The sequence below is a fragment of the Mustela nivalis genome, assembly GCF_964662115.1.
Source record: "Mustela nivalis genome assembly, chromosome: 3".
NCBI classification, from domain to species: domain Eukaryota; kingdom Metazoa; phylum Chordata; class Mammalia; order Carnivora; family Mustelidae; genus Mustela; species Mustela nivalis.
The window spans coordinates 100,293,359-100,318,879 of NC_139022.1; the positions used below are offsets into that span (position 1 = coordinate 100,293,359).

Genomic DNA, 25,521 nt, shown 5'->3' on the forward strand with positions numbered 1-25,521 from the left:
TATGCTAGGCTATTTCATATAATTCACTGCACTTAAGCCATAAAAATGAAAGGAAATGAATCCCCTTTATAAGCTAATATTGAGGACAAGGATAATATAGTATCTACATATGTTTAAAAGGAGACCCAGTTTGATTTGTGCTATATCTTGCTCTCATAATCAATCAATCACATTATAATAAGATCCTACTTTACTGGCACCTCTAATATGGCCAAAGTAGAGGAAACCTAGAATGGAAACTAATAGGAAAGTTATATCCTGTCTTCTTGTTAAAGGCCTGTCATCCATATACTGAATGATTTAACTATTTATGGAAACTTACGTATTTTCCAGAAGGAGTAAAAAGAAGTCCCTTATAAATTGCAACTCCAAAATTATCTCTAAAGTATATCCACTCTTTCAAACCACTTTTAAAATGTGACTGAGTAATCATTGTATTTATAGACCCATTAAATGAAATGCAACAATCCAATTAGCCAAAAGGAATCACCACAGCAATAACGTCCTACTTATCCCTGGCTATTACCAGTAAATATCTTCCATGCAACAGAGAAACTGCTCAACATGTACCAGCTGCTGATGGCAAATATCAGCAATAGGAAATCTTTTCTCTGCCAGCCCAGATTCTGAGGGTATCGTTTTCTTCTTCCAAAGGCAGAATCTGCCTCTACCTCTCCAAACCCAGCCATCCCTAGACTAATAGGACTTGATGGAGAAATGGCTCCAATGCATTGGGTCAAAACAAGGTAATCATTATCAATCCAGACCTGGTCTAGTTTGATCCTTTATGAGAAAAGTTCAGAAACTAACCTAAGCCTTAAAAAAATAGAAGAAGAAAAAAAGGAGAGGAACGAGGAGACAGGGGAAGAAGACATATGTGCTGAGATATGCCTGCGCATTACCTTAAAACAAGATGACGAACTATTTTGGCCATAAACCCTGCTGAACCAGTAGAAAGACAAGTCTGTGTTTTTCTCCCCAAGAGTTACCTTCCCCACTATAAAGTCGTTTCATGACTTAGGGAAACCTAAGGCTTTTTTTTTTTTTTTTTTTTCAAGATTTTATTTACTTATTTGACAGAGAGAGATCACAAACAAGCAGAGAGGCAGGCAGAGAGAGGAGGAAGCAGGCTCCCTGCTGAGCAGAGAGCCCGGTGCAGGGTTCGATCCCAGGACCCTGAGATCATGATCCGAGCCAAAGGCAGCGGCTTAACCCACTGAGCCACCCAGGTGCCCCCCTAAGGCTTTTCTTTTTTCTTTTTTTTTTTTTTTTAAAGATTTTATTTATTTTATTTGACAGAGATTACAAGTAGGCAGAGAGGCAGGCAGAGAGAGAGAGGGGAGGAAGCAGGCTCCCTGCTGAGCAAAGAGCCCGATGCGGGGCTCCATCCCAGGACCCTGGGATCATGACCTGAGCAGAAGGCAGAGGCTTTAACCCACTGAGCCACCCAGGCGCCCCTCTAGCGCCCCCCCACTAAGGCTTTTCTAAAGGGCAATTTAACAACACAAACACCACCATGGGAGGGAGCCCTGCATGTTTCTGTGAAAAACTACACACAACCCTCCACTGCATGTCTCAGGCCAGAATGCAGAGCAGATGCAGCTATCCTCCCTGAACTGCCACGATGATCGTGGGTTTAAATGTCAGCTGGGATCCTCCAGCTTCCAGGCAAATAGAAATATTACCCTCTACTTATTCTAGGAGCTATCACTATTAAAGGGAAATTGAACAACTTAATTTTAGTGAAGCCTGTTATACTACAACATGTTTCAATATTTTATGAGAACATTTGAATGTTTTAACATTTTCAGCAAGACAATTCATAAGGAGGCTTCTGAAGTCCATATATTAAATCAAGGAAAAGATGGTATGAATGCAGCTGGAGGTCCTGTGTGAAGAGTCATCATGAAATTTAAAACCAGTTAAATGTGAGAAGATAACCACTCTGTTTTTTTGGGGGTGGGGGGGGAGCACTGTCTGTCTCATTACCCCCTTCCCAAGAACTTGACCAGAGCAGAGGTTTTAAACCATAGCAGAGAAGTAACGTGTGTGGGCTGTGGATCCACTTGCCCTCGCAGCCCCACTGACATGTGCTCACCAGTCCTGGCAGATGTGGAAGGAGCTGTGAAGGGCCAATTCTGTAACTCAAGGTATTCTAGAATCTCCCCAATTATAGCAAATTATGATCTCATTACAATATACTTTTGCTCCCCATCAGCTGAGGTTTTTCAATACCGACTGGAATAATTTTCTCCATTTGAAGAGAAAACAGGTTACAACTGATTAGCCAGATGTAGGAAAGAAACCATTTCATCCCAAGGAAAGTCTCATTTATTGATATTAAAAGGGCAAAAAAAGAAAAAAAGTCTAATGTCTTTTGAAGGGTTTATTAACAGGCTAATGGTCAAAAAGCACAATAGCTCTACTTTTTTTTTTCTTCAAGATTTTATTTATTTGACAGAGAGAGATCACAAGTAGGCAGAGAGGGAGAGAGAGAGAGAGAGAGGGAGGGAGAGAGAGAAAGAGAGGAAGGAGGAAACAGGCTCCCTACTTAGCAGAGAGCCGGATAAGGGACTCTATCCCAGGACCCTGAGATCATGACCTGAGCTGAAGGCAGAGGCTTAACCCACTGAGCCACCCAGGCAGCCCTCTACTTTATTTTTAAATAAACCACTGCTTAATTTGTTGGATATTATATCATTTTTGGTGCCTGGCACATAATAGAGGTTTGATAACTGTTTGTGGAATGAATGGATGACCCAAACACACGTGTTAAATTGTATCAAAATCATAATGCAGCAGCACAGATTGCGGACTCCAGAATCAGGCCCCACAATTTGTCAATTTGGATAAAAAATTCTTCACCTCCCTGAGCCTTAATTTACTCATCTAAAAAGTGAGGCTAATAATAGTATCTCCCGGGGTGCCTGCATGTCTCAGTGGGTTAAGCCTCTGCCTTTGGCTCAGGTCACGATCTCAGGGTCCTGGGATCAAGCCCTTCATCGGGCTCTCTGCTCAACAGGGAGCCTGCTCCCCCCACCCCCTCTGCCTGCTGTTCTCCCTACTTATGATATCTCTCTCTCTGTCAAATAAATCAACAAAATCTTTAAAAGTAATAATAGTATCTCCCTCACAGAGGTTTTAGAAAAATGAAATGGGACAATTAATGTAAAGGTGTCTCATGGTTTGAAGCACCCAGTAAATGTTCTATGCATTCATACGTATTTGCTCTACTAAAAGCCAGGCACGAACCTACATAAACCACACAAAGGAGGAGCATGTTCGACAGGATTTGGTATGTTTCCCCCAGTATGCTCTACAATCAATTCTTAGGTCTGGCTGGAACATCATGTGAGGAAGGGCACTGATGCTGACGCTAGACTCATCGAGAAAATGTATAATGACATTTACTAATGCCTGGATTTGCTGTGGGAGCACAGAGTAACTGCAAGCATGTGCAGTGTCTGGCATACAGTATGTGACCAGGGGACAGTTTTGGAAAGAAGTTTCCTTTACTGCACAGTGCTTACAATTTCAAAAATGGATGAGTCTTCTGAAATAAGAATTTGCTTGAAAACACATAAATTAAATTCAAACCCAGAGCCAGGAATAATCTGTATTTTGGATTAAGGGGTGGGGGGGAGGAACAGGACCCTAAATCACCCTAAGTCCTTAAAGCTCAAATCCTCCAACATTTTACAACTCTGAAAAACTGAGGACCAGTCAGGCAAGTTGTATGATTGTATGTGGCCCCTTTGGACCATAGTCCTAACTGCAGATGTCCTTACTGATAAAGAAGGAATAAAAGAGGAGAGACTACAGAATACTTCTCCCCTATGAAAAATTCAAACCAAGCAGAGTGAAACATGACTTAGCAAACTCACAAAGTGCTTATGCATTTTTAAAAGAGGCAGCTCTGCAATCTACCCACACTTCAAATTCTCCACCTGCTAATGGTTGTGAACACAATGCACATCATTTACAGCAACAGCTGGGAAAACTGCTTTCCCCTGTCTTCTCTGTCAATGATGGAGGAGCCTGCCAGTCTGGGAGCTAGGTGGCCAGATCTAATTTATGGAGGCTGCTGAAAGACTTTCCTGGTATCCCAGCTGAAAAGTCAATAATGGCCAAATTGATGTTTTTATAATTCTGCTAACCTTGGAGAAGATATTTCGTAGTAGAGACTGGGAATAGGCAGGCTGTGTAAGCTTCTGAGAAAATACATTTTCCGGCTTGATAATCATCCTCTCTTGCTTCCTTTCCACTCTTGGACATTTGTCCTTGGATGGGCCCAGCTGGGGCTCCTCATTAAGAGGTGGCAAAGTTGGGTAAGAGCAGACGGTTAAAATCACTCATACATTAGTCAGGGCCAGTCGAGAAAACAGGCATTGTACCTGTAATCTTCATAGGGAGAATTTAATATAAGGCATTGGTAAAACAGGTACTAGAGGGGTGAAAAAGATGCAGAAAGACTGCAGGAGGCAGCCACCACTTCTAGGGCTGGGGAGACAAATCGAAGACGGGGTTATCAGAACCTGGAAGCTTGCAAGAGCCACCATGTGGAGGTTATGCCTAGGCATCCAAGGAGGGCACGTTGCCTGTCAGTCCTGGTATCTCTGAAGGGCCTGGCTCTGCAGGGTACAGAACAAAACAAAATTGCGAACTGGGAATAAAATAAACAAATAAACAAATAAAGTTTATTCTGGTAATAAAATAAACAAATAAAGGCTGGGTTGATGCTGATGAGCAGCATGTTGACAAGGAGTCCCTCCTCTGCTCCTGTCCTCCAGCCTTTCTCTCGCCAACCCTGTGACAGCACAGACCCCAAGGGGAAGCGTGCTGGGCCAATGCAAAGTGTGGTTAGCTGAATCGCAGCCCCAGCATCACAAGGCAGAATCAAGAAGTGGATTTGGAACTGAGAGACAACAGCTTAATAAGAGTGTGCTGACCCTGCCAGGGATGGGAAAGAAAAGAAAGACAGTTCTTGACCTGCCAGAACCTGTGCTCAGACACAGGAGTTGGGAAATGGAAACAACAGAAAGCTCTCACGGAGTTCAGTTCCTGCCCTGCTGCCCTTTCTTATACCTTAGGGGTTTGTATTTGCTCTCCTTCTGCCACAAACAGTTGTATTTCTGATATTCACCTGTTTAGTTCCTTTTTGTCCTCCATTGCTCAGTTTAGACATCACTTTCTCAGAGCAGCCTCACCTCTACCCCCCACCCCAGTTGAAGCCAGTCCCAATCTCCAGCTTACCTCTTCTGCACCATCACCATGGGTAATTAGGGAGGTGTTTCTACATGTATTTGTTCAATGTCTGTTTCCCCACACCTGTGGGGGAACAAACGTGTTTGTTCCTTTCTGGCAAACTCCAAGCCACATACAGACTAGAGTTTCGGGGCACATCGCAGTAGATGCATGACAAGTGAACGGGAGAGGAGATGGATGATGGCACAGAAAACAAATTTTGGTTTAGGGTGTGTGAAAGAGACAGTAAAGCTTCCACACACACGGAGGAAAGAGAAATCTTGACATGCCGAAGTAGTTAAAATGGAAAATATTTAGGCATACCACTAGGCATGTAACAACAATGTGCTGACCGGCATAGGTTAACAGCAGGATCCACAGGCATATCCAGAATTGAATCAATGTATGTATGTGCTTATGTGTATACATACATATATAATTTTTTAACTGATCATCATTCAATTATTTTATTGACACAGACACAGAAAAAATCCTTAGAGCCATTATACAGCTTCAGTAAAAATTAACTTTCCTAACCATTCTATCATGGGTCTCTCTTTTCATAACTGTTCTCCAATGTGGTGATGCTCAGTCATACCCTCCCAGCTCAGGATTTTCAGTTGTGGGGTTTCCCTCTGAATAAAGCAATGTGATGGTGTGCTATAAGGCAGGAAATCCTGAATTCTGGCCTCCTGGCCTATTGCCTTGCTCTTCCAATGTTCCTCGATAACACCCCTACCTCATTTTCCAGGTGCTTTTTGCCATTTTCTTCCTTTCTTCCTGCCTACTGTATTTCCTCCTCCTAGTCTCAGCATTTCTCTGTTAAGATCCTACGTAGTTACTCCTGCCCCCAAAGTCCTCATTGCCCTGTTTCATAGGCAAGTCCCACAGCCCATCCTGATCCCTTTTCCTACCCAGGGCCTCTAGCGTGGCCATTCCCTTTACATTTTTCTTTACTGATTTTTCAAGAGTTTGAACTAGGGGTCCGAACAACTCCCCCCCGCATAATACCTCTCAATCAACATCTAAGGGTCTTCTGTCTCATAGAATGAAATGTGTATGTCATTATTATAGGGGTTGTTTGTCCTCTTTTCAGTAGAAACACTCCCCCCCCCTTTTTTTAAGAAAGAGAGCATGAGAGGGGAGAAGGTCACAGGGAGAAGCAGACTCCCTATGGAGCTGGGAGCCTGGTGGGAAACTCGATCCCAGGACTCTGGAATCATGACTTGAGCCAAAGGTAGTCGCTTAACCAAGTGAGCCTCCCAGGTGCCCGAAACACCATTTTTCTCCCTTTTGGGAACTACCTCTTCCTAACTCCATGTGGTCCTGAAAGGACCATCACCCATACTGCCATGCCTAGCCACAAGGGGAGGACATCTGATCCATATGTGAACTTCCCATGTTTCAACCATGAGACCCAAGTTATGTGAACCTGAGTCTTCAATAAAACTGAGCCACTGGAGTTTATGGGTAATATATATTCTATGATATGGGCTGTTGCCAAGATAGGGGAACGTGAGTTCACTGGGCACCTTCCCTACAGGTTGGCAAGAGGACATTCATGCACAAAGAAGCCAAGCAAGACAGGCAAAACTGAGCATAGTCAAGAGATAGAACTGACTTGTGTCTGTGTTGTCTCAAGTTGGCCCCATTCCTAGGCTTATAATTTCATAAACCCAAAATTCTCTTTCTATGAGTTAGTTTTGTCTTAAATATGGTAAGAGTCTTGAACACAACATCACATTCATATAACTGACTGTCTAATTTACCTGTGTCATTCTCTAGCACTTGTGTAACTCTAGTACTAACGCTGGCCAGTTCTTCAGGGGCAAGTACTCCCACATAGCTAAACTACTTTATAGGTAAATAGTTTCTTTAGTGAATGGTACCTCTTCTCTACCTAGTTCCAACAAAGCTGACTAACACTCTCAGGAGACACTCAGGCTCTCCTGCCACCTGTTGTACACGGCCAATCTTGGCATGGGTAACAGCTATACCTCCAAAAACAGAAACTTAGCATAATAATAATAGATCTAATTTATTGAGGGCCCCCTTTGTGCTGATTATAGTGCTCAACACCATATATAAATCTTCACAATATTATATGAGGTGGATGTTCTTCTTTCCTTTTTATGGAAGAGGAGATTATAGGTCAAAGTGGCCAATTACCCAATCCAGTTAAAAAGTGGACAAGTGACAAACTGAGAATTCCAATTCAGATCTATAAGTACAAAGCCTCTGCTCTTTTGGGGGGACAGTATTCAATACCACAAGAGTTTTCTTTTCTTTTCTTTTTTTTAAAGATTTTATTAATTTTTTTACAGACAGACAGAGAGATCACAAGGCAGAGAGGCAAGCAGAGAGAGGAGGAAGTAGGCTCCCCACTGAGCAGAGAGCCTGATGCGGGGCTCGATCCCAGGACCCTGAGATCATGACCTGAGCTGAAGGCAGGGGTTTAACCCACTGAGCCACCCAGGCGCCCCCCACGAGAGTTTTCTACAGAAATACTAAAAATTCTAATAGGCCCCAAAGGTGGAAGTGTTGACTTTAAGACATGATAGCCCCATTGATTTCAGCACTTCAGTCACTTTTAGAAGTAATCAGCTAACTGAACAACTTGAAAATCCACAGGACTGTTACCATTATACTTATATAAGAAATCTTAATTCTACTCTCTGAGCTGACTAGAAAGAACTGAAAGCGGCGAAATGAAGTGTCACGGTTGCTCTTCCTGATGTGTGGGCACGCTGTCTCCCTCCACCATGCATCAGTGCCACCACAGCTGCCCTGGAAGCAGTCAGCAGTATCTCAAGTATGCACCCAATTTGTACAGAAAAAAAACCCTTTGCCAGTTAATTAAGATAGAATAGTTGCTAATACTGCTTAATGAATTTTTTAAATATTTTATTTATTTATTTGACAGACAGAGATCACAAGTAGGCAGAGAGGCAGGCAGAGAGAGAGAGAGAGAGAGAGAGAGAGAGAGAGGAGGAAGCAGGCTCCCCGCCGAACAGAGAGCCCGATGCGGGGCTCGATCCCAGAACCCCGGGACCATGACCCGAGCCGAAGGCAGAGGCCCTAACCCACTGAGCCACCCAGGCGCCCCTGCTTAATGAATTTTAAATAACCAACCAATATGCGATACCTTCTCAAAAGGGAAAAAAAATCAAAACACAATGATCTATTGTTTATTGGCAAATGCGAACCTAAACTTCTATTGATCCTCCTGGTAGAATTAAAAAAAAAAAAAAAAAAGCCAAATTAACCCAGAGAAGTTGTTTACAGGCTAGAGAACCCTGAGAATTTATGAGAGTCACGGATAACATAAAAGTGTCTTAAAGATATTTGTAAGTCATAAAGTACTTTAAAGGGAGTTAGGTTGACCAGAAAACTTTAGACGGTGAGAAGCACGGCCAGCCATGAGAAGGATCACCTGGATGATGGTGCAGAGCTCACTGCAAGCAGGCCCACGTAGATCCTTGGGGTGCCAGACCTGGAAAGGACCTCAGAGGCCCCTGAGTACCCTCGTTTTATAATGAGGAGAAAGAAAGGAGCCCAAGAGTAAGTGTCAAAGCCAAACTCCAAGTCTGGAGCCCTGTCTGAGATCTTGCCAGAGACACAGCTTGGAAGGTGTGGAGCGCTACGAGCAAATAACACCTCCAACTTTTGACTGTTTCATATCTGGACAATCTTTCATCTGGGGTGGGAAAACTCACAGCAAGAGTCCACTGCTGAGTACAGTCAAGATGAGCACAAGACAGAAGGGTCTGGAGAGAGCAGATTCCTACCATATGATCACACACCTAATGGTCAGAGAGAGAAAAATGGTAAAGAGAGAGAGAAATGGTGAGCAAGATAGAGAGGCAAAGACAAAGAAGGAGGGAGCATGAATGGTCCCTCTACCTGAGGATAATGCAGACCTGTGTTTGTACCTAACTTTGAGCCAGACACAGGGCCTGGCACTTTACCTGCACCAGCTCACTGGATCATGATAACCAGTGAAGGGACTTAAGGAATTCCGCCACCTAATTCCCACCTCCTGAATAGGAGGCTCCAAAGGACCACACTTCCCCAGCTCTCAGGAAGACTCAAATTCCAGAGATTTACTCAGAGTCCACATCTCAAAGGCCTTCTTTTAAAGTGCCTGTACCCACGGTGTGAGAACAAGTCTGACACCTCAGTGTGAATTAGTTTATCACAATGTTTGGACGTGACAGAGGAAACCTAGGAATTCACAAAAGGCATTAATGAAAAACGAGAACGTACCACATGTCATGTGCATGCTAAGTGCTTTACAAATACTTTACTCTAACAACAGTCTAAGGCAAGGTTTCCCATTATTGACATTTGCGCAGAATGGTTCTTTGCTCTGGGGGCTATCCTGTACATCACAGGGTCTGTACCTGCAGACCATCCCTGGCCTCTATCACTACTCTCTACTTACTCCCTTCTTCAGTGAAGAACTAAAAAGCTCTGGGTACTGCCAAATGTCCTCTGGGCAGCAAAATCACCTCTAGTTGAGAACTACTGTTCTAAGGTAAGTAGTATTCTTATTTTATGGTAAGAAAATGGAATTCCACAAATTTGACTAATTTGCTCATGAGTCACAAAGCTAGTAAAAGGTGAAACTAGGATTTGATTTTTGGTAGATCTGACTCCAAGACTATTACTTGTTCCACGGTTATACTCTGATGCTCCTATGAAACCCTGCCTTTCTGAAAGGAGCTTACTGGGCAGAAACAATCCTTCCATTCACAGTAAGTTCCAAAAGAGGCCAAATGAAAGGAAGTGAAGAAAACTGAGTTGCCTTTTCACCTTTCATAAAATGGAAAAAACACTTCATCTCCACCAGGCTATCTTCAGATAACAGAGTAAGATTTACACAATTTAGCAGCTCTGTCTGAACATGTTATCTCTGCTAATTGGCCACTGGTTCATTACTGTTCCTTTCACTAGGATTTCAAAATGGGACAATGGTGGTTCTACCCAAAGACTTTCCCCACACAGCTACAGCCTATATTAATAATCATGTAAGGATAAGAAACAAAGTTAAATTGAGTGTTTAGTACATTCCAAGTGTTCTATACTTTCCTTGAAGAATCTCATTTGAGATTTAAAACACCCCTATCGATTAGGCTCTACTGTTACATTTTACAGAAGAGCTAACTAAGGGATAGAGCTGGTAAACAACTAACCTCAATCTTCAAGAGACAAGCTGAGATGCAGGCTTGGAATTTCCATCATAGCAAGTCAGGCAGTAATTAAAACTCCGTGGTTTAGAACTTGGGCTTTAGAATCAAAGACACCACAATGGGGCACAACTCTGCTGGTGACTTGCAGTTTCCTCATCTATAAATGTTAGATATAACAGTACTTCTTTTGTAGGAGGATGAGAATTAAATGCTATTTGTCCACAGCATGCCTACAGTGCCTAGAATATATTCAATGCCCATCGAATAATGGTTTTTTTTTTTAAAGAAAAATTTAAATTTTTATCTTGATACCTAAATTGGCAATGTTGATAGCAGTCACAGTCATGAAATACTTAAAAGGTAATTTCAATAATGGTAACCAGATAGGTAACTTCTTATTTCTTCTGCTTTTCTTTGTTTTCCTATTACATAACCCAGATCTCTGCTTTCTAGTGTCATTATGGGCTCTTTACCAAAGCACTGATCCTGTTTGCACAGACGGATAATATTTAGGAAAACATCACTGAAGAACAATTAGTAGGTAAGCTCTCATCCCATCCGCCCCCCCCCCCCAATAGCTCTGGGGCAAGAATTGCCGTCTGTGAGCTGCAGTGACTCTAAGGGCAGTAAGAATTCCTGAAAGACGGTAAATTCTCAAAAGAGGATAAAACAGTAATGATAGTTCACTGTTACACCTTTATATATGATTTTCCTGTTTCTTTTTTTTAAGATTTTAGTTATTAGAGAGAAAGAGTTTGTGTGAAAGAAAGACTGCACATGAGCAGGGGGAGGGGCAGAGGGAGAGGGAGAAAGAATATCAGATTCCCTGCTAAATGCGGAACCCAACCTGGGGCTCATACCCCTGAGATCATGACCTGAGCCAAAATCAAGAACCCAGTGCTCAACTGACTGAGGCACCCAGGCACCCCTTCCTGTTTCTCTTAAGTCATAGTAATTACACACAAATGCACAACCTCATAAAATTGCCCAACTCACTCTTCCGTGATGGGGAGAAACATCCTTTAATCACAGAGCCCCCCCCCCCCCCAAAATCATGGAACCCACCATTACCTCCATGGTTAATTCACTTAAAACAGTCTTTGAAGTAGTTTGACAGGTATATCCAATATAAATGAAAGCAAAAGCTACCAACATTAATTGGCACTAATGACTTTCAGACAGCAAGGGATGGAAAACAATTCTTCCTCTGATAATCATAGGGAAATTAGGCTGAAAGAGATCTGAATTCTACATTTCTTGGTCTCTGGTTATTAAATATATTCCCTCTTCTTAACTGATAATCAGATCTGCAACAACACATTCTTAATTGTTTACATTTGGAAAATGGCTGGAAAAGAACTTTTTATTCTTCATTTTATTTTATTTTTATTTTTTTAAAAGATTTTATTTATTTGACAGAGATCACAAATAGGCAGAGAGGCAGGTAGAGTGAGGAGGAAGCAGGCTCCCCGCTAAGCAGAGAGCCCGATGGGGGGCTTGATCCCAGGACCCTGGGATCATGACCTGAGTGGAAGGCAAAGGCTTTAACCCACTGAGCCACCCAGGTGCCCCAAGGAAAAGAACTTTTTAAAAAGAAACCCCAAACAGAGGTTCCTGGGTATCATAGTCAGTTAAGCCTCTGACTCTTGGTTTTGGCTCAGGGTTCTGTGATTGAGCCCTGCACAGGGCTCTGCACTCAGAGCAGAGTCTGCTTAAGTTTCCCTATCTCTCTGCCTTTCAAATAAATGTGAGAGAGAGAGAGAGAGTGAGCATGAGAGAGGCGAGCTTGAGCAAGGGGGAGGGGCAACAGGAGAGGGAGAGACTCCTAGATGAGCAGGGAGCCCAAAGGGGGACTCAGTCCCCTGACCTCAAGATCATGACCTGAGCCAAAGGCAGCTGTTTAACTGACTGAGCCACTCAGGTGCCCAAATAAATCTCTGAGAGAGAGAGAGAGAGAAACAAAAGAGTAGTATAGGAATCCAATTTCTTTCTTTCTTTCTTTCTTTTTTTTTTTTTTTTTTTTTTGCATGTTGCTATCCAGTTTTCTTAGTACCATTTATTGAAGAAAATACCTTCCTCATGGAGTATTCTTGGCTCCCTTGTCAAATGTTAGTTGACCATATATATGTGAGGGTTTATTTCTAGGCTCTTGATTCTGTTCTTTTGAACTATTAGTTTATTTTTATGCCAATACCATACCTTTTTTTTTTTTTAAGATTTTATTTATTTGACAGAGATCACAAGTAGGCAGAGAGGCAGGCAGAGAGAGGGGGGAAGCAGGCTCCCTGCTGAGCAGAAAGCCCGACTCGAGGTTCTATCCCAGGACCCTGGGATCATGAGCTGAGCCAAAGGCAGAGGCTTTAACGACCTGAAACACCCAGGCGCCCCTACCATACTGTTTTGATTTCTATTGCTTTGTAACATAGTTTGAGGTCAGAAAGCTTGTTCTTTCTCAGGATTGCTTTGGCTATTCAGGATCTTTTGGGACTTTATATAAATTTTAGGATTTTTCTTTGTTTAATTTTAATTAATTTATTTTTTAAAGTAAACCCTACACCCAGTTTGGGGGTTTAACTTAGAACTCCAAGATCAAGAGTTGCATGTTCCACTGACTGAGCCAGCCTGGCATCTTGGATTTTTCTTTCTATTTCTGTGCAAAAATGCCATTAGAATTTTGACACGGATTACCTGATCTCAAAAAGGATTAAAGACTTAAACATAAACCCTGAGACCATAAAACTTGGAGAAGAAAACATAGGGAAAATCTCCCTGACAACTGGTCTTGGAAATGATTTTTTGAATATGACACCAAAAGCACAAACAGTAAAAGCAAAAATCAGTAAGTGGAACTATATCAAACTAAGAAGCTTCTGTACAGCTAAAGAAACATTCAGTAAAATGAAAAGGCAACCTATGGGATGGGGGAAAGTATCTGCAAGCCAAGTATATGATAAATGGTTAATATCCAAAATATATAAAGAACTCCTATGACTCAATAATTTAAAAAAAAATCCTATTAAAAAATGGGCAGAGGAGGTGAATACTTTTTTCCAAAGAAAATATACAAAAAGCCAAGATGAAAAGGTGCCAAAATGAGGAAAAGGTTGGTAGCTAGGGGAACATAAAGGTAATGAGTTATATCTGAGAATTCTTATGGGCCTCTAGAAGATCCAAACTGATAAAGCCTTATCTCTCTCCTCACAACACTAGTTCGAATTCCATTTTTTCCCCATGCTTTTCCTTTAATTCCATAAAGATGTCTGTTTCAACACTTCCATGTGACATGCTTGCATCCATACACTTGTACAGAGTAGCATGGTGTAAAACAGAAAAGTGACCTCAGCAATATGAATGTAAGATATTTTACGTATTTTATGACATTCAATTTTAGTCTTCTGTTATTCTTGTCTTTCATTAAAATATAAATTCCTGGGGGCGCCTGGGTGGCTCAGTGGTTAAGCCGCTGCCTTCGGCTCAGGTCATGATCTCAGGGTCCTGGGATCGAGTCCCGCATCGGGCTCTCTGCTCGGCAGGGAGCCTGCTTCCTCCTCTCTCTCTCTGCCTGCCTCTCTACCTACTTGTGATTTCTCTCTGTCAAATAAATAAATAAAATCTTTAAAAAAATATATATATATATATATATAAATTCCTGGAACTTAAAATATAAAATATAAGTTCCCATTTGAAATATATAAATATATATTTATATAAATATGCATATTTATATTTATATATATATTTATATAAACTTATATTTTATATATATATATAATATAAACTTATATTTTATATATAGTATATATATTTATATAAATATAAATATGCATATTTATATAAATATATATACTATATATAAAATATAAGTTTATAAAATATAAAATATAAGTTCCCATTTGAAAGAGACTTTCTGACTGAAAATTATGCTCATTCCACTCTGACAAAGATTTGAGAAGAGTCATGACTTAGGAGATAAATTATGAAACCTACTATTTGTATAATACTTTATAGATTATAGAACCACTTTCATTCATTATACCTCATTTGACCCTTGTATTTATTCAATCAGCACTCAACTAATATCTGATGGCTCTCTACCAGACACTGTCTAAGCAATGGGTTCAGACCTAGCCACAGGGATTTACATTCTGATAAGATAGATAAACAATAGTCAAGTAAAAGATAATAAAAGTTCAGATAGTGTTGAGGGCTGCAAAGAAACTAAGACAGGATAATATAATGTAGAGAGTTGGGGAGAGAGGGTTGAAATCAACAGATGGAGTGGCCAGTTGACAACTCCAGAAAAGGTAGCATTTAAGCAGAGACCCAGCGTCCAAAAGAATCCAGCCTGTGAAGATCATGTAGCTGTCATTATAGGCAAAAGGAGCTTTGAATGCAAAGGTCCTGAGGTCGGAATAAGATGGCATGTACAGAGAACAGAAAGGAAGTCTGCATGGCTTGAATGTGGTGAGAGAGGAGGAAGTATAAAAAATGAGGTTAGAGAAACAGACTGGGACCAAACCCAGTAGGACTGCAAAGGCTACAATCAAGAGTTAGGGTTTTATACCAGGGCATTAAGATGATGGGTTTTTGTTTTGTTTTTAGAAGACTTCTTTATTTGAGAGAGAGAGAGAGTGAATGAGAGAGGCCACAAGAAGGGGCAGAGGGAGAGGGAGAACCAGGCTTCCCAATGAGCAGGGAGCCCAATTTGGGACTTTATCCCAGGACCAGGGATCATGACCTGAGCTGAAGGCAGACACCTAACCAACTGAGCCACCCAGGTGTCTCAGGATAGATGGTTTTAACAGAGGAATTACACAACTTTAATTCATCTTTATTACAAGCTTACTCTTCTTGTTCTCTAGAGGAGGGATTATTGGTGAGCAAGAATGGAGGTAGGGAAGCCAGTTAGGAGGCTATTCCAGAGTCCAGGCAAAAGGTAACAGTGACTTCTAGGAGTAGAGGTTGAGACCAAGTACTCTATGACATACATTTCTTTATTCTCACTTTACAGGTTGGGAAAGTGAGGCTCAGGAAAGCAAAGGGTCTAAGCTGGGTATAAGAGCAGAGAATTTTTCTGTTTATAAATTCAGTTCTTCCCCATTATGCCATGATTATGTCAGTAAAGACATCCCAATCCATGGATTGTTGAAATCTTTCACAAGCAATCTGTTTTTGACAGAAGATGTTCTCACTGTCTCTAGCCCTATCCTGTGTATCAGAAGACTTCCTTGGTTAGTCCTTCAGCTGATCCGCACCTGCTGGGGTTATCTGATTGACTTCACAAACGGGGAGCCTGGAGTTTAATTCTACAATCAGGAATCATTATATTGTTTGTAAACAATGACAGACTATGATAAATATGCATTCTGGTTAATTACTTCCTTCCCATGTGCCATCTTCACTTTCTCATTTCCATCATCCTGTCACATCTGAGTACCTGATTGTGCGTTCCCTACCAGAGGCAGAGAGAGAATAGCTGCAAACACATTGAAATGCAGGAAGACAGCTCTGCATCCTCTGGGTTGTCAGAAACAGGAGCAAAACCTGGAGTTCAAACACCAATGAAAATTAACAGATTTCAATATGTTCGGCTTTATATTATTCCTTTGGTTTGTGCATTTTTATTCAAGAAACAGGGTTCCTAATATATTTCCATTACATCCCAGCCCATGAAGCTGGATTAGTAAAAACAAAACAAAACAAAACAAAACAGTGAACCAAATTGCATTAGCATCCAAGACATTCTGCATCTTTCTTTTTCCTTTCCTTTCCTTTTTTTTTTTTTTTTTTAAACAGCAGGACCAAGTAGTAGTTAGTAAACATTTTAGGACAGGGTTCCTTCATCTACAGAATAACAGCCTCTGCAGCAGAATTCTTGGAACAGAGGAAGAAGTTTCCATATGGTTTATTAAATACCAACAATTCACATATGGTAGAGTATAGGTGCTGTGTAAATCAAGTGGCAGATTCACATGGTAGTGAAGAGCCTGGGCTGTGACATCAGATAGATCCCAGTACCAATCACACTTCTACTTACCACTCACATGACTTGTGCAAGTGCCAAACCTCAGTTTGCTCACCTGGAAAACGGGAGCCATGGCAGTACCTGCCTCATGAAGTTGAGAAGTAAATGCAGAGTACTTTCCTTGGTGTTTGGCCCCTGAACTAAACATATTTGTCATTGTTGTTACCAGTTATTATTATTATTACAGATAACATATTAGCAATATATATTATTACTAACTATAAGTAATTAATAACTACCGACCTATTACTAATTATTACAGATTATTCCTTATCTGTTTCCCTCATGTAAAGAGAATGAATTATACATACAATATGAGTTTTCTTTACCCATCAATGGGGCTGACCCTTGACCCAGTCCTACTCTACTGAACAGAAGTCCCACTGAACTTCCCCACAGATGAGAAGATGGCTGGCCTACATTTCAGAAGGCCTTGAGCAAAGGTGCCTCTGTTACATGGGAAGGTGGCATGCCATACTAGCTACGGTATGAGACTTGTGTCCCAGGCCCTTATCTGTCCCAGGCCCTACCGAGTTCTATAACTTTGGCCAAATTCCTATAATCCCCGTATTTTTCTCATTCCTACTTTTGACAGTATTATTACCCTCCTTACACCTTGCTAGGTTCTTTCTCTCAAATGAGGATATTCATGAATATATTTTACAAAATTATAATAATATAACAGCATATAAATTTGAGGGAAAATTTGTATCTTTGGTGTTACCATCATTCTCACTGTCAGTCTTCAGGTTGGTCTCATTGGCACTGGATTAGTCTCCCTAGCAGGACGGGAAATTCTTGACCTGGTATTTGAGCCTCTCCTTAATCTAGTCTCCTTCCGCTGTCCATACTTACTCCTTAGTAAAATACTCATTGACAGCTCACACTGTCCTGCTGCCTGGGTACTTCATCAGGGAAGAGTTAGTGTAGTTGTACCTCTTCAGAAAGTCTTCTGATTTCTACCATAACCAACCCTGGTGGCCCTAGAAACTGAGTTACTGACCTCTCTTCTGTCCTCTCACTTTTCACCTGGGCACATCTCTCTTGCACTTACAGCACCATGTTGTACTCTCTGAGTGGACCCTACATCAAATTCAGGGGCCCTCACCAACAGGGGCCATCCTCTTTCATCTTCTATGCCCAAGGAAGAGCAAAATATTTGGCATATACCACCACCCCACACTGGTCACTTGAGTGAGCAAATAAATGAAACACCTTTTTATCAATGAGGCTATATGACCACAGATTCATTACATATTTATTATATTTAAACATATACTGTCTAGCAATCATCACCTTTTCATTACAAGTTTGTATTTCATATGAGCGCAGCTTCATTTGTTTTCCCGAATACGTCACTGGCAGCTTAAACTTTTCGTCTACAGTTATGTACATTTTATTCAGAAAATTTCTGTATTCTCCTTCTCTCTGATATTTAGAGACCACTTATGAATAAAAACAGTTTGTATAGCATAAGGTATAAGAGAATGTTGAGGGAAAGACAATTTTAAAGAGTCAAACTTTTCAAATATTCATTGTTACAGTTATTGTAAGAGGTTGATTTTCTTGTTTGTTTTTACATGTGCCAGGAAAAAAGAGATGTGGTATAGTCTCAAAGACAGTGTTGCCAACATGAATTCAAAAGCCTAGATCTACCCAGCTAAAAATGTATCACTCAAAAATATATTCCCCAGTTAAATGAAATCATTGAATCACACATTAAGGAAAATGAATAGTAAGCCTGAGACCATGGCAATTTAACAGGCAGAAGTAGTCTGATACCAAATTGCACCGTAATATGCCCCTAGTCTGTGTGTGTGGGGGAGAGGGGTGGAAATGATGGGAGAGTCATATCACAAAGTGACAGAGCAAGTCAAAGAGGAAAAAAAGTACATATTGAGTTTTCAGTTATAGTTAATTTTAGTTAAAAGCATGCAGATCTTATCTTTTAAGCTAAAGTTTTAGTAATAAAGGTAACAAAAGAGTACATTATTCTCATGCTATCCCTCTTGTTCAAAATCCCAGCAAAATTATACTTTCTTTTTGTGTGTGGAAATGGAAATATATAAATAATTTAAAATAATGAAAATATATAAGGAATTTAAAATTGAATGTATATGAAGACTTATATTTGCCTTCTTATTTTTATTTTTATTTTTTTTATCACTACAAGCCTGGTTTATTTAGTTGAGATTCAAAATTGCAACATTTGTTCTGTCCTGAAGGGACAAGTACCACCATCATCAACATTAATTAAAATACTAATAAATACAGATAATATTAGAAGTTATCTACAGTTATGATTGAAGGAGTATAAAGCAGCCTGAAATACCATCTCAAAATATCTTACTCAATCTGCTTATATCAGTGAAAGCATGGGTTTTGTATCATGTCTTGTGATGGTATATGTACTTTTTCAGTTATACCTAGAGAAAATGCTTAAGTTCTAAAACTGCAATCATGTTCCTATTACTTGAAGATGACATGTGTACTATATATGAACTGCTATGGATAGAAGATCATGCAAGTTTGGTACAATCTGAAAATGGCATACTATGAGACATGGCAATGGCTCACAGTTTATCTTTGAATCAAGATGACATTTTTAACACATGTAAACACTTTAATGTTGGGCATAGGTTTCCCTTCTGTGATGCTGTTGAAGGAGAATCAGGCATGGACTCAGGGCACCAACACAACTGTACATGGAGAACTGTACCTGTATTCAGATATTCTCAGAGTGAGTCACTCCCAATTTACAGAAGTCCCTTCCTTAAAAATCATAGGCTGAGAAAGCCTCCACTTCAGTGTTTAACCACTCTCTTTGAACATTGCTATGTTCAAAGAATTGCTATCATTGCTATCCTACTTAGAAACATTCTTTCTCCTTCCTTCACCTTGTTACTAATCTTCAAACCACTATAATCCCTTGCTCCCCCACTAAACCATCCTCCCACTTCAACTCTCTCCATCACACTACTGGTTCAATTGATCCTACCTTCATGCCACTGCTCAGCCAGAGGGTTGAGCAAGATGTAGGATAAGAGGTAGGACATGCCTCCAGGCCCCACAGCAAACTCATTTATTCTCTGACTCTTCCCTTCTCTTGGTCTCCAAATTATCTACCACCATGATCTCTACCACAGTAATAGAATATTCTAATATCTAGTAAAATTAGGTACTACTACAGAAATTGAATGTGCCTCCCTCTTGCCAAATGGTGCTGGGGAACCACTCCAGTAACCAATTAAGTAAGGAAATGTATTCTGGCTAACCAGGAGGGGGAGTCTCACTTTCCACGGGAGGAAGTCATGTAGAAGGAAGTCATGTAGAAAATTAGATGAGACTCCCCACTTGCCTCTCTCCCATATGCTCCACACTCAGAGGTGTGCACACTCCTTAATGGTGCCATGCTGAAGGAAAGGATAAGGATCTGCTATAAACTCACATGAAAAAGCTAGGGGAAAGGCCACTCCAGATAGCAAGCAGCCTGTGACCTCTTGGGGCTTTCCAGAACACTAAAGCTTATACCAATCATCCCAAAGCTTAAGACCCCTGATATACTTTAGAATATAAGCTCCATGAGACCAAATGATTTTAATCTTATCCATTGCTGTATCCTCAGGGCCGAAATGAATATCTGCCCAAGGTAGACACTAACCCCAAAATACCAACTGAATAAATCAGTGTACTGCACTAATTTTGGTCATTATATATCTCCATCACCACATTCCTACTCTAGGAAACTTCAGGTTGAGTAGCCTTTTATAACTCTAAATATTCCCAAAGGAGTCACCAAATATTTAATGATACCTTCTTTTCTTTTGGGGTAAAACAGCATTAAATAGTAACTTTAACCTTAGTAAGGATAAACAATGATCCATGTGCACCTTTCTCAGGCATATGTATCCCACATAACTGCAACAAAAGAAATATCCAATATTTCTAAAGGTTGCTTGAAAAATATGCTCAGAAGTTCACCTACTTGCCTTGTAATGGTGCTCCTGAAGATCACAGAGAGTGGTACTAGGCACTCAAAGTGCCTCAAATGAGGTAATGGAGCTCCAAGTGGATGTTACCCAGAGTGACTAGGAAGGAGGATGAGAATAGGTCACCACCAGCTTGGAGGCAGATGCCTGGTTGTGAACAAAATCCCTGAGGGGATATGGTCCTCAGTCCACAGTCCACATTATCTCAGATATGTGATAAGAAAAAAGAGGAAATCAGAAGCAGATGGTTGAAACTGCTGTGATAACTTCAGAATGTGGTAACCTCCAAATGTGGTATTATAGTGTTGGGATCTATAATAAAAGGGTAGCACAATCATCCCCTGAATGGACTCTATATTTTTTGAATGTAGGTCTGTTGTTCTTTGTCTGTTTACTTGTCACATGAACATCTCTCCATCAAGACTATGAAGTTCAGGTGTAACACTTTCTTAAAAGGAATCAAAATGTAGTCTAACCCAGAAAAAAGACATATCCCATCATGAAGGGGAAAAGGAAACCCACACACCTAGGACAGCATAGAAAGACAGAAGGAGCTTCCTTCTCAAAATTGAGTTATCAATGAGGGATCTTTATATACAAAAGCCCACGACTTCCACAGAAACTGTAATGATTTTTTAAAAAGCCTCTGATACCAATTAAGACCCCAGCCACAAACTTCAACATTGCTTCTATGATAAAATATTTTCCAGATTTGATATTTATGTAATTGTCAATAGTTGGCCCATATTAAAAATGGGCCCTAAAAACTCCCTAATCTTAAAATGCTGGCTGAAAGAAAAACCAACATTTCCTGGATATTATCATGGCAGATGACAGAGTGGTATTAATAATAACAAGTTTCCTATAAACAACAAGTTAATTTACTTTGTGTCCATATGACAAAAAAAAAAATTAAAAGTTGATACAGGCACCTCTGGTTCTATGAAAACTTTAATTTTATGAAAGATATGGGTAACTTTCTTTAACTTCAGTTTTATTTTTTAAATATTTATTTATTTTAGAGAAAGAGAGAGTGCACAGCAGGGAGGGGCAGAGGGAGAGGGAGCAGAGTCTCAAGCCGACTTTGCACTAAGCCTGATGCAGGGCTCCATATCATGATCCAGAGATCATGATCGATCTGAAATCAAGAGTTGGATGCTTAACTGACTGTACCACCCAGGTGCCCCCTTAACTTCAGTTGTGTGTTTGTTTTTTTAAGATATTTTTTAAACTGAAATACAAAAGCTGGCAATTGTTTGCATGGGGAACTTCCTGATTTCTAAGTTATGTAGCAAAATAATGCACAGCATAAAGATTTAAGATAAGTACAGAGTTGACATATGTGTGTATGTGGCTTGCGGTTTACTGATTCACTTTTGATTTCTTCAGCATGGCCAAAACACTAGTTGGAACAAAGATGTGTCAATTTATCATTGAAAAAAATCTGAGAGGTCAATCCTCCTTGATCCCAGTACATATCTCATCCCCATCAGCTAAATTTAAGTTTGGTTGGGCTTAATATTACAGAGATAGCTTTTCCAGGAGGTTATACTGGAGTCAGAGGTGGTCACCTCTGAGACCTTACTGAAATTAATTCTTGTAAAGGGTTGGTATAGTTTAGTATCTTGGTCCCAGATTGAGGGTAGGCTAAAACCAGTAGAGTAGGTAGTACTACAGGATATGCTATTAGAATTTTGATGGCAGCACCCCTCCTCTTCTGTCAGAAATACTCCTTTTACTGGCTTTTCAAGAATTCTACCATGATAAAAGTAATAACCCAAACAACAGTTACTCAATACTCAAGGATTTTATTAGTGGATTTTATATAGCTATCATCACATTTTACTCTTCATCCTGTGAAATAAATCATACTTCCTTCTATTTGCCAATTAATAAATTGTGATTCATATTAACTAAGGAAATTTTCCAGGGCTCCCCAATTATCGTGGACTTAGACTGGGAGCTTCTGACACTAAATCCTGTCATCAGTTCTCTTAAGGCATTTTGTTTTTAAGAACAAAATGAGAAATCTGAGAATCTACACAGACCATAAAGACATCATGAAGTGGTCAGCAGACAGACATCTCAGGATGAAACAGCTTCTTTTCAACATCAAGGTGAGAAGAAAACTAGATTGGGATGTATTTCACATCTATTTTGATGGTGAGGGGAAAGGTAAGCAGACTAGGAAGCCAAAACATGCTGGTTGCTCATGCAGGTGCTGAACTCAACCTTTATGCTGTTTCTATCATCAAACGATGAAAGGCTGTGGGGTTTCATTGTGGTCCAGTTTTGGCAGCTGATTTGGCAAATGAACAAGCTTAACTAGTGATTTTCAAATGCTCAAAGTGAATATCCTAAAGTAAACCCCATATTTTAAAACCTGGATACTGCACATTCCTGTAGCAATGCTCCCTCCCCCTCCCCTCCTCCCCTCTCTGCCCCTTTCCTCCCCTCCCCTTCCGTCCTCTCTTTCCTTTCCTCCACCCTAGCACCTCTCTCTCTCTCTCTCATATTGTTTTAACAAATAATTAGGTACAACTTCCATGTGACTCATTCCCTTTCTCCCCTCTCTGCCTAGAACAAAGTTTCTTCTGTGTCACTGTATCAAAACTGCCACCCTTAAGTCTGTACTATATTTAGATTTCATTCTCTTGATTCACATATCCTGTTTCTTGAGATGGCTTAAATTTTCCACAGTATGTTCAAACTCAGATTATCTAAGAATTTGCCACATGTTAAATCTCAGGATTATGCTACGTCCAATGCTCCTCAATACTAAAGTACCTCTTGGAGGGTAAAAGAAACAGTGTTTCTAAATATGGAAGGGGTGCATCTTTCTAATGGCTGTGGCTTATGGGTAAATACTCAGAACCAGCTAAAGGATTAGCTAAGAAATAGGAGAGAAGTGTCCATTTGTAGCACCAAAGAGAACAGACCAAGAAAAATTATGCTAAGACTAATACAGTTTCACTCCTAAATCTAACATCCTTCCCTCTCTCCCTCTCTCCTGAATATTCACACTACTAAGGGAGATGTGTGAGGTACTTGTGAGATAATGAGTAAGGATGCTCAAGAGAAGTTTCTCAGAATACCTGCTTCAGAGCCACGGCATTGAAGTGATGAAACCCCAGTTCAAAATTGCCTCAGGAAATGCAATGCATTCATGTTCCAAGTACAAAGCCCCTCAAACTCACTTTGAAAATTTGCTTAGAGTCTAAATAAATCAAACTGAAAGACTTAATTATGAAATCCCAGAGCTGGTCATGAGGATAATAAAGTGCCTGGATTTCTGTTTCAATAGATGTGTTAATATTTTAGCAGCCCCTAACTGCCTGTGTTCTATTTCACAATTCATGATTAAAGTTTGATTTCAATAGAGATTAAAAAAAAAAAAGTGAGATCTGTGTTTCAGTCCCTTGTTAGTGCACTGGTTTGTCCTTTCTAACATGTAATTAATGTCTCCCTCCTAGCCATTATCTCTCAGTGGGGCAGAACCAGCACAATCAAACCTGAGCCTGATGAGATGACCTGATCCACACCATACCAAAACCAGACACGGAATCACCAGTTGGCCTTTTCTGCATCCTCCTGTGCCCTCTACCCCAGGTATAGGTTGGAGAGTCAGACGAATTTGATAAATTAACTACCCTGCTGAAAAAAAAAAAAAAAAAAAACATATTCTCTCTCCTTTAATTGAAAATCATAACTTGAGACCTTTACAGAATTGAGGAGTGAACAGAGGCAGGTTAAGCTGCTCTGAGAGACTCTTTAGTATCTGCTATTCAGATAAAAAATAAATGAAGAGTAACAGATTCTACAGATCCTTCAATAAAACCTTTTAAAAGGCAACCTCTATTGTCTTAGTGGAAAAGTCTCAAACTACACTTACCTTTTTAAAATGTACATATACATACTCACTGTAAGGAAACTGAAAAAAAAAAGTAGATAAGAACACTGAAAAAAGTTAAAACAACCTGTGATTCTATCACAAAGAGGTGACCATTTTTACTATTTTGGTGTGAACCCCTCCAGACTTTCTATCATCATCTGTCCACAACTATAAAAGATGAATCTATGACATTATTTTGAACAATTTCATGGTAGTTCACTGGCTGTACTGAAAGTTTATCTTATTTCAAACCAAGATAAGTTGTTTGGTGTCTACTGGGACTTCATGTGATACAATAAAATCCATAAGGCAAAAGTGGTTTCTCATTTTTCCTAAGGGTGGAAGCATTAAGTAAAGGAGATTTGATTAACAGAATATGGAGACAAATCAAAATCTTTAATCCAGGGCTTAGCCTTTTAGGATCATGATTTAATCTAAAACAGGAAGGCCTCTTAGAACTGTCATTTAAAAAATATGCCCACTCTTGTCTCTGATGCTGTTTTAATGCTACCACTGATAAGAATCCACTCCTCACATTATCAGAGCCAGACCAACCATATTTTAAAGTGGCAGGTCTAATTTCCAACTGCAGCCTCAGTATTATGAATATAAATCATCACACAGAGAAGCAAACATCCAATACAGGTCCTGGTCAGCAACTCATCCTTCTCAATAAACTTTCCAAAGAACAAAACTTAGTCTCTAGGAATTCATGGAGATAACCAGTGACAGCTGAAGGCTCACCTCTGAGGAAGAACTCGTTCATAATTTCAAGCAATTAGAGTTCAACAACAGGCTCAGTATGATGCAAGAAAATCTAAATTAACAGTGAATCATCCATTTTTCTTCCCTAATGTTAAGACCATATACCTGTAATAACCTTTAGATCTTTTACCTACAAGCTAGAGGGTGGTGATAGGTGAATAGCCATTTTAGATAGGAGTAATTCTAGCAAAGAGACTAGGATAAGTAAAGAGACAAGAGAAGCAATGAATTTTAACACTATAACTAGTTTGATATGACAGATAAAAGAATTATTTGCGAGCTTACCAGTGAATATCAACATGAAGAGTTAGAGAATTCCAAAAGAACTAGATTAGATTGTAAAGGGCATCCTAGCCAATGGCTCTCAAACACTGGAATCATCTGGGGAGCTTTAAAAAATGCAGACACTTGATC

The 25,521-nt window shown here is 40.1% G+C and overlaps 1 protein-coding gene across 4 annotated transcripts in view; it reads right to left on the reverse strand.

Moving 5' to 3' along the window:
* KCTD16 (potassium channel tetramerization domain containing 16) overlaps positions 1–25,521 on the reverse strand; it is a 317,274-nt gene that overhangs the window by 13,506 nt on the left and 278,247 nt on the right. Inside the window, exon 1 of one of the 4 annotated variants that reach the window (XR_014310412.1) lies at positions 10,440–10,507. The exons of the other annotated variants lie outside the window; for them this stretch is intronic. The gene's annotated coding sequence lies outside the window, so the exon portion shown is untranslated. Of the gene's footprint in view, positions 1–10,439; positions 10,508–25,521 lie in introns of those variants that run through there. 4 annotated transcript variants of the gene reach the window in all.